The sequence below is a fragment of the Pristiophorus japonicus genome, chromosome 1 (assembly GCF_044704955.1).
Source record: "Pristiophorus japonicus isolate sPriJap1 chromosome 1, sPriJap1.hap1, whole genome shotgun sequence".
Taxonomy (NCBI): domain Eukaryota; kingdom Metazoa; phylum Chordata; class Chondrichthyes; family Pristiophoridae; genus Pristiophorus; species Pristiophorus japonicus.
In genome coordinates, this window is record NC_091977.1 from 338,169,693 (window position 1) to 338,179,014 (window position 9,322).

A 9,322-nucleotide genomic window follows, 5' to 3' on the forward strand; every position below is an offset into this window, starting at 1 on the left:
GTTTGTAAGTATCTGTGATGGGGAATCTGTGATGTTGAATTTGTGAAGGTTGAATCAATGATGGTGAATCTATGATGGACAATAAGTGATGGAGAACATGTGATGGAAAACATGTGATGGAGAATATATGATGGTGAATATGTGATGGAGAATATGTGATGGTGAAGCAGAAATGAGAATCTGTGATGGAGAAGCGGTGAAGGGGCATCTGAGGTACAGAATCCATCATGGGGTAACCGTAATTGAGAATCTGTGATCCGAAGTCTATGATGGAGAATTCATAGTGGAGAGGAAACAATAGGGAGTAGATAACGTGAAGTAGCTGTGAATTAGGCCTGCCAGGGGCTTTAAGGTTGCTAGCATATTTATAGAGATGTTGCAGAGGTTGGGGGTTAATACTTGCAGCTGCCGTATGTTCCCATTTGGCATGAATTGGAAAGACAGGTTTCAATGGTCTGAAGACAGACTACAAATGCTGGATTCAGTAACTTATCTGCAAGTGGTAATTTGCTGAAATGCTGCACACAATTTAAATACTTGCAGACAAATTACAGAAGAAAGTATTTTAACAGATCAGCCAATGCCTTGCAAAATGGGGCCTCAGCCTCTGAGAACTCAGTGAAAGCAAAGCTTAGTATATATATGTGGGTCTCAAATCAGTACAACCTTGTGGAGTAATGTGGTCTGAACTTCTGCATTTGACGCTTTGTGAAAAAATAAAATTTTCAATAAGCCTGTTTTAAAATCTCCTCCATTGACTTCCCATCCCAGGCAGCTTGCATCTTTAGTTTCCTGAGTGCTGGTATCCGGAGGCTGTGCTGCCAAGCTGCCAGTCTGCAGCGTCACACCTTACTGCCTTTAAAGATTGCCCTGCAGAGACAGAGGAAAATGGCAATTTTTACATGATGCAGTCTGGCAGCCCATGAGATTTAAAGTCAGAACTGGTGCCAAGGATTACCCTAGAGAATGAAAGATGGAAAGCAGAGGCGTGCATATCAGAAGAAAACGTAAGTTAGCCCCTAACCTACTTTGAGAATGATAGGCGGAGTGACAGAAATCTAAAGTATTGAGTTTCACTTTTAATCTTTATTTTATTTTTGTGTTAAAAAGTAGAGCAAAATTCTGTGGTTTTTTTGTCAGAAATTGCAGTAGATTGTGAAATGTAAATGAGATGGTTATTACACCAATGTTCATCAAGCTGAGCTGGAAAGACTTCAATAGCCTGATGAATATGCATGTGAATTTGTTAATTAAGTTAATTATTCTGCTGAAAATTCATTTGTCTTCCAAGGACATTTTCCCAATGATTTTAACATGCTTGTGCCATTAGTCATGCCCTACGCTGTTTAAAATCACTTTTGTCCACCCATGTAACTGCAACTTCATAAACACGGTAACAAGTAAAATCTTTTTATTTTCCTAAGCTTTTACAAGCCAGAAATATCTTTCAGTCCTTTTGTTCTCCTGTGAGTCTAACGATGAATGTTGCCTTTGAATCTGTGTAACTGTTGCAGGTTCTCAAGGGTTCTTGGTTTTAACAATAAAAAAGGCCTTTGATGCATGAGAATAACTAAGCTTTGGCTTCAGTGTGCAGCATATAAACTTTTGAGAGTGCCAAAGGGAATCTGTGTATGCAATGACAAGCAACGCAATGCCAACATCCCGCCCTGCGACAAGGAAAATTCAGCTGTGAGCCAGCAATGCAAAACTTAAATAGAGATCTGTTTTGTACATCAAATACTTCCTTCTGCAATGTTTCTGTCTGAAAGCTCGAGAATAAAGCAGCGTACTGCAGATTCAAATACAAGGACTAAGCTCGGATTTTCCAGTCTAGCCCCATTAAGTGATGACCTTGTGCAGCACAGCATGCAATTTCTCAATGCATTTTATGTCAAATCTTGCAAAATTATCATAACTTTTAAAAGAAAAGCAGCATTAAGGATCAGTAAAATATCTTGGTTTTACATTGAGCAGCTGTGTGACTGAACGAGGACTTGAGGACTCAGATGGTATTCAGTCACAAATGAGTGACACTGTCGACAAGGAAATATGATGTATGATTTTCTGTCAACTTCACAGTGACTGTCAGTGTAAGATTGCAGCACAGTCGGTATCTAGCCACCCTTTCTTCAATAGATATTGCCTCTCTCCCCACAGCTACTGCCGCCCCCACCCTCCCACCCCCCCACGCTAAACCCAACCCTTTACTGGAATATACTTCCTGTTCCAATTCATTTTCTCCCACATTCTCTCTTTTCTCTTTTGGCATCTTTCAGTGTTACTGCACAGAGTAGGTGCGAGGCCAATGAATCCCTCAGTGAGCACTTTCCCAGTATATCTCATTTACCATATAAACTTTATAACAGCCAAGATCTTACCAGTGACAGCCAGGGCACAGCAAGGGAATTCATTTTGGCTGTATTTACTTATTTACAACTGGGATCTTGTTTGTTCCCCATCCCCCAAATAACTTGAATCCACATAAACATGTCTATATGGTTTGCCAAGAAATGTTAAGCTTGGATAAGGATTACATTTGGATTAGAATTTCTGTGGAATGCAAATGAAAAAAGAAACAAGCAATTTACAATAATTATACATTAGCTCATTTAATACTTAATTCGGTAAATTGATGTAAATTAAAACTACCAAGACTCTGCAGTGTTATAAATATGTTAAAGGAGTAACTTTCATTATTTCAAAAATGGTGAATTCAAATAAATTATTTGCAGTCGCAACATTCTGCCAAGTGTTGGAAAGCAGTGCCACAATCCAGTTTGTAAAATTCTACTGTGTCACAGAGATGCCATTGCCATTAATTCTTGTAGAGCATTCTCAGTAAGACCATTTCACTGTGTGCTGTATGTGCTCTGTAGCTGCAGTCGGCTATGTCACATTTCACAGAATACAAATATATCCGTATACCGTATGTATACACGTACTTTGTGAGGAGATAATCTGTGGCATTGCTCATGGCAAATCAGGTGATAAAAACAGGAATGTTATACCATATATTATCTGCTGCTAAGGTGGAGCACAGTCCGTTTAAGGACACAAATTCAAATTGTTGTTAAGTAAACGTGACTTCAGGTTGCAGAGTTTGATTGCTATTTAATTAAAGTGACAAAGTGTGATGTCTGGTTATGAACAATATGGGGCTGATATTGTGACTAGTGTGCAACACTCCTGTACCCACACTCTTCATGTATGCCAAGCGTTTGCTTGTGAGAGACTGACCTTACCGGATAAAGCAAAGTCTCACAATTTTTGTAATTTATTGGCACTCCAGCCAGTCTCTCATGATGTGCTGAGATCACCAGATCCTCATTGTCAGACACCAGCAGTCAATGAAGGGCCGCTGGATGCCCGTTATACACTGAGAAATTGATGGACATTTGGGAAAAAAAATAACCAATTGATAATAATTGTACCTCGGCCCAGTTAACAGTTAGGCCCACAGCGAGTACCATTTTACTTATCCAAAATGCATTCAAAAGCTATAACTTGCTATAAAAGGACAGATAATGCTATAGAATGCATAGAATGAACAAAATAAATTATTCTATATGAATATTTTACTAAATTAAATTATAATAAACAAAATGTTGTGTCGAAATAATATACCACATCTATGGGGCATAATCCATTCACCGTGATACAATCCTCCTGTGTATTTACTGAAGATAGATAAATATGTACGTTGTTTGATAGATAGGTAGATAGATAGATAGATAGGTAGGTAGGTAGGTAGGTAGGTAGATAGATAGATAGATAGATAGATAGATAGATAGATAGATAGATAGATAGATAGATAGATAGATAGATAGATAGATAGATAGATAGATAGATAGATAGATAGATAGATAGATAGATAGATAGAGAGACAGACAGATAGATATAGGCAAATAGTTGTTTATTCTTCAATATCACTTGGCTATAGAGGACTGATTATTCCAGTATTTGTGAGGGGAGGAACAAATTCAAATCTAGCAGAAGTTTATTCATGACAGGGTTTTTCTGTTATTGCAACGAATATTAATTTTTATTTCATCCTTTTGTATTTAGCTATATAAATAGAAAAGATAGATTTAAAAAAAGCTACAGGAGCATTCATAAATTTGCCAACATAACAGAACAAAATTCAAGCTGTGATCTTTATATTTAATGCAGCTAAATAATTAAGACAGCTCAGTCACATATAAATCTCGATACGGGCAGGGCAGATGGTTATCTACCTAGAGGATGGGTGTGAAAGGGAAGTGATTTTGTACATTGGAATTCCACCCTTGGCTCAGGCATGCATTTATCTTAAGTCAACTGTAGTAAAATTCTGAACTTCAGTGAAAACACTCCTTGGGAGCCAGATGCTCTTTTCAATGCAGCTTGCACAATGCACCACTCCTTGTCTCCACTCTCTCATGAAATAACTGAATGTTAGCTTCTCTTTGTGCTTTTTCCTCACTTTAATAACCTTCCTCCATGTTTTAACAAAGTGTGTCATCAGTTTGAAATGTGTAGTCTCACAGTGAGCACCATTCTACTTATCCACAGGAAATTCAAGGGCTATAAATTGCTGCCTTCATACTCTTGAGCTTGTTCCCCTAACCATGCTTCATTCACTAAGTAACTTCAATAATTTATTGTCTTTTTAATGAATATAAAGGCCTCTGAGTAGCAAAAGAGGGGAAAAGATGCTATACCCACAAAGGATTTTAATTTTAAATGTCTACTTTCTTTTAAAAGTGCATTTTACTGAACACTTTTCCCAATAGCTCAGATGCTGAGGGAGCTAAGGATGAATGCACCCATTTCATTTCTTCATAGACACATTAACAGCGCACTCTGCTCCTGTCTGCTCAAAAACCTTAGCCCTAATTTTAACCTAACCCGCCCAGCAGGAATAGAGTGGGTTCAGGCCACATGCTCGTTTTACACCTCAATCGATTTTATGCTCCATTGATTTCACTGGAACATGAACTGGGGCTGTTTATGAAAGGGACAGCTTATCCAAACTTTCCCGTTGCTACAGGGCAGGTTAGCTCATCTCCGGAAAATGTAATTGCCCTTGATCTAGGTGGATGGGGGATGCTGCCATCTTCAACATTTACATTATCTTTTTAAAAAACTACATACATTCTCATGTAAAATGTCTCAACATTTGCCTGGCCTCACAAGCCTCTCACATTGGTTCCCTGATGTTTGTAGTTCAAGTAGTATTGGTTTAATCTTGCAGTACTGGTACAGCAGATGCAATATGAACCGGACTATCGACCTGAAACATTCACTCTTTTTCTCTCTCCACAGATGTTGCCTGACCTATTGAGTTTTTCCAGCATTTTCTGCTTTTATTTCAGATTTCCACCATCCGCAGTATTTCGCTTTTGTATTACTTTTCTTGTAAATGGGTGAGAAAAATTTAGGATATCATCAAGCTGATGAATTTGAATTGAATAGAATACAAGAGACTTGAATTCATTGATCTCTTTAACAGGTCTCTTCAATACACCCCAAAGTGCTTCACATGTATCACCAGTGGAGTCACTGTTGTTTTGTGGACAAATGCGGCAATTATTTTCTGCACAGCAAGATCCCACAAGAAGCAATGAGGTAAATGACTAATTAATCAGGTAGTCTAAATATGGCCTAGAAACTACGGTCTGTGAATATTGGCATACAACTGCTTAACATGTTGCTTTCTCTACTATTTTAATAGGCAGTTTTATTTTAAATAGGTAACTGGCCTGTTAAATTAGCAGACAAAGCAGTTTCACATGGGTGCATTCAATGCTTGCACATTCATTTTCACACTAGGTAATTTTAAGGCCCTATATTGTTGTCAGTGTCTAGGGGAAAGAAAATTAAAGATATATTCAGTGACCAAATATACTAGAGCATATTGTTGCAGTATCGTTATCGACCTAATATCTGCTTCTTTGGTTCCTGATCTTGCTTCTATTTGTTCACATGTTTCTCCTGCCAGATAGAGAGAGGTGTGAGCAAGCAGAAACAAACTCATATCTCTCCAGTGATTTCGAGGGGAAGATGAGGAAGAAGCTTGCTCCAGCTCCCAGTAAGAGAGAACATGCAGAGTGTTTAGAGGAGGAGCAGGCTGAGCTTCTGGGGAGATGTACAGACGGCATGTTTCAGATATGCAGAATTCGATTCTTGGCATTCATCAAAGCACACAGCAAGAGTACCAGATTGTGACTGTGCCTACCTTTATATGCTTGTTACAGTATCAGGTAATTGGGTAAAATAAAATTGTGCTGCATTTTGTTGACGGTCTAAATCTTCTATTACTGGTCCAGTAATTTCTGGTAAGCATTTTGATAGCACTTCTCCACAATTGGTTAATTTTAGGTATTCAGATTCCCTCTGATGAAAATTCAGCAGGGATTTGAGGCTTCTGGTTAGTACAAAGAAATAATTATGTGGATAGTAATTGTCAAAGTTACAGTGCAATTCAAGGAATTTGTAGAACACTTAAAACTAACCTCATCTACTTTGGTACTCCAATTACATCAAAAGCATGATGAGTTTCTTTAACACATTCAGTTCGAATGTTGATGCCACAAATGCAAGTGTAATATCAGTAGAATTAATTGTTGTTAATGAAATGCTAGTTTACTAAAAGTAATATAAAAATTACCATTCACAGATTATTTTGTAATTAGTGACTAGAATATTGCATGTGCGCTTTGCTCAGTGTTAAACTGCCTGTCATTTGACTAGAAAATGTCCATAACTCCTTATCTGCTGCCTGACCATTGTACTTCTGGACTAATCACCACAGATTCATATTTTCCAAACTGAATTAAACACAGCCATAATGGATCTCTGCACTATAACAAAAGTGCCAATTAAATATTGGACTAGGGATGAACCTGACTAAAATAAGGCAAGCTACCATTTTCTGCATTTTTTTTGGTGCTGAGGATGTCTAATGTGAATTACATTTGAAGTATGGTTCAGCAGCACTGTCAGGCACAAATCTCACATGCTCTACAATGTAATCGGTGAATAATATTTGGATTTAAAGGTAATGCGTGACATTTAAAAACGATCTACAACATTTGCACTGGAGGGACAATTTTGCAAGGCTTTGCTCTTGCTAGGTGGAAGTAGGGATCAGAGATAGGACTCTAACACAGCCAAACCAATTCTCTGGCCCCTGCTCCCATCTGGCAAGGCTCCATGCCAGAAGCACAGCCTCATAAAATTACCTCTAGCATTATAACAGGAGAAATGGCAATCTGCCCATTTTTGCTTTAATTTATTTTAATGAATTACCTGAAACAAAGCAAGACATCGTCTACATACTTACAGTAAAGGAATGAGAACTCAGAGGCATTTAAGGTATGTCAAAATACCTCAGAAACATAAAATGGAGCACATATGGCTGTCCCACAGCTTAGAATCCTCATTTTTAATTTTAATTCACATTCATAATTAGATTTCCAGCACCATCTAAAAAGGCACTGGATGGAGAAGCATTGAAACATATTATTTAGAAAGACTTTAATAAAAAAGCAACACATTATATTGATGATTTTACCTAGTACAAATAAAATAAACACACGTTTGCTTCACTGGTAATTATAATTATTCTCAGGCTCTCAAACTTGCTGAAAGGAAAAATCATGACACAAATGATCCATAGGGACAGCCTCTGCGAGAAGCAACACATCAACCACAATAGCTCTCAAGTCTGCCCCAAGAATCCTGCCAGGCTGTCAGAAGACTCCAAGGAGAAGGCCTGACTGGCATCATCCTTGAGCTGCATGAAGGAAGGTGCCTGGCTTCAGACCAGTGTAGTTACCAGATTGACAACAGAGACAACCTGCTCAACAAACTGTACCCAGTCAACTGGATTAGTGTGAGTCACTGTAAAACAGATTGCATGCTATCCAAGAATTGTCAGAGCTCTGAACCTTGAGAGTATTCACTGTATCGGGCTGTCTTAAAGTGTGGAATGAGAGAGGGTTGAATGCATGACTCCTGGCTCTTTCATGGATGTGTCCTTTCATGGTTTTTTTTTAAGTGCACATCTTCATGAAAAGAAGTGTTTGAACCAACACATCTGGAAAAGAAGAAGAATCAGAAAGGCCGTGCATAATTTTTACATCAGAATGTTGCATACGGGAGACATATTCCAACTTTTGTGAACAGACAACTTTTTCATGCAATGGTGCCTCTTTAAAGCCTGCTTCATGGAGCTAATGCTGAATGACCAAACACTCTGAAATACAGTGTGTCATTGGCAGCTACATCACGTTAGCTGTGATTGGTATTATCTACTAAATGGCATGATAAAATTTAAAAGGTCTCATCAGTTCTTCCCACCGACAACATTATGTACCTTTCTGGAGCCAATAGTTATCTTCAGTGATACATGTCCACCCTTGTCTATTCTTCATATCCCTTTACTGCGGCTCAATTTTAAACATATCAATTGCTTAACATTATTGAGGTCCTTTCTGATATTTGGAATGGTTATTTTTGTGTTTTTTTGGATTCTCCAACCTCCTGAGTTAGAAAACTCTGACCTTGTAGGCTACTTCATCTCCCAGTCCAGTCAACGCTGTGTGCATGGAGCTGGTTTTGAATGAAACGGACGAGAAATTCCTGCTTTTATCAGATCAATGTGCCTGTGTGTTTTTTTTCAGCAACCAATTGCCAACCCAATGAAAACAGCACAACCTTCAAGACTCTGCTCCCTCTGTTGGATGCATATGTAACTACACAATATGGTTTTAAACACTGTGGCCAGAATTTTCTGGAGGAAGGCGGTTGTGGGGGAGGGGGGGGGGGGCGGCGGTGGCTCTGATGCAGTCGGGAAATCCGGGAGGTCAGGTTTGCTGAAGGCCTTGCCAACTTTAACAGCAGGGCCTGACTTGCATGTGAGGCCTCGGTTTTCCGCCCACAGCAAGCTAGGTTGAGAGGCTACCTGGCTACGGGCAGGTAGGCATGTGGCTGCACGGAGAAGAATGGGAGGGGGCTTTCGCATGAGGGCCAGGCCATTAAAAGGATTGGGGGGGAGGGGGGGAGAAAGGAGCAGGAATTGGGGCCGGGCAATGGATCAGGGTTGGGGTGGGGGGGAAAGAGAGAATCGGGGATCGAGGCCAGGAATGGATCGGGCTGGGGGGCAGGGTGAGAGGAGAAGGGATTGGGGGCAGGAATGGGAGGATTGGGAGGAGAGAAGAGAGCGGGGATCGGGGCTGGGTAATGATTCAGAGGGCTGGGGGGAAGAGAGAACGAGGGATCAGGGCCGGGGATCTGGGGGGAGAGAGGACCGGGGATCAATGCTAGGGAAAGAATCGGG

General features: G+C 39.7%; 1 long non-coding RNA gene across 2 annotated transcripts; it reads left to right on the forward strand.

Moving 5' to 3' along the window:
* Nucleotides 1-890: 890 nt before the first annotated feature.
* Nucleotides 891-6,175, forward strand: LOC139258279 (uncharacterized). Of its 2 annotated transcripts, none has more exons than XR_011592368.1 (3): nucleotides 891-1,007; nucleotides 5,492-5,607; nucleotides 5,981-6,175. It is a non-coding gene; the product is annotated as an uncharacterized lncRNA (long non-coding RNA). The 2 variants fall into 2 exon arrangements; XR_011592367.1 differs by lacking the exon at nucleotides 891-1,007 and adding an exon at nucleotides 5,369-5,405.
* The last annotated feature ends 3,147 nt before the right edge of the window (nucleotides 6,176-9,322 follow it).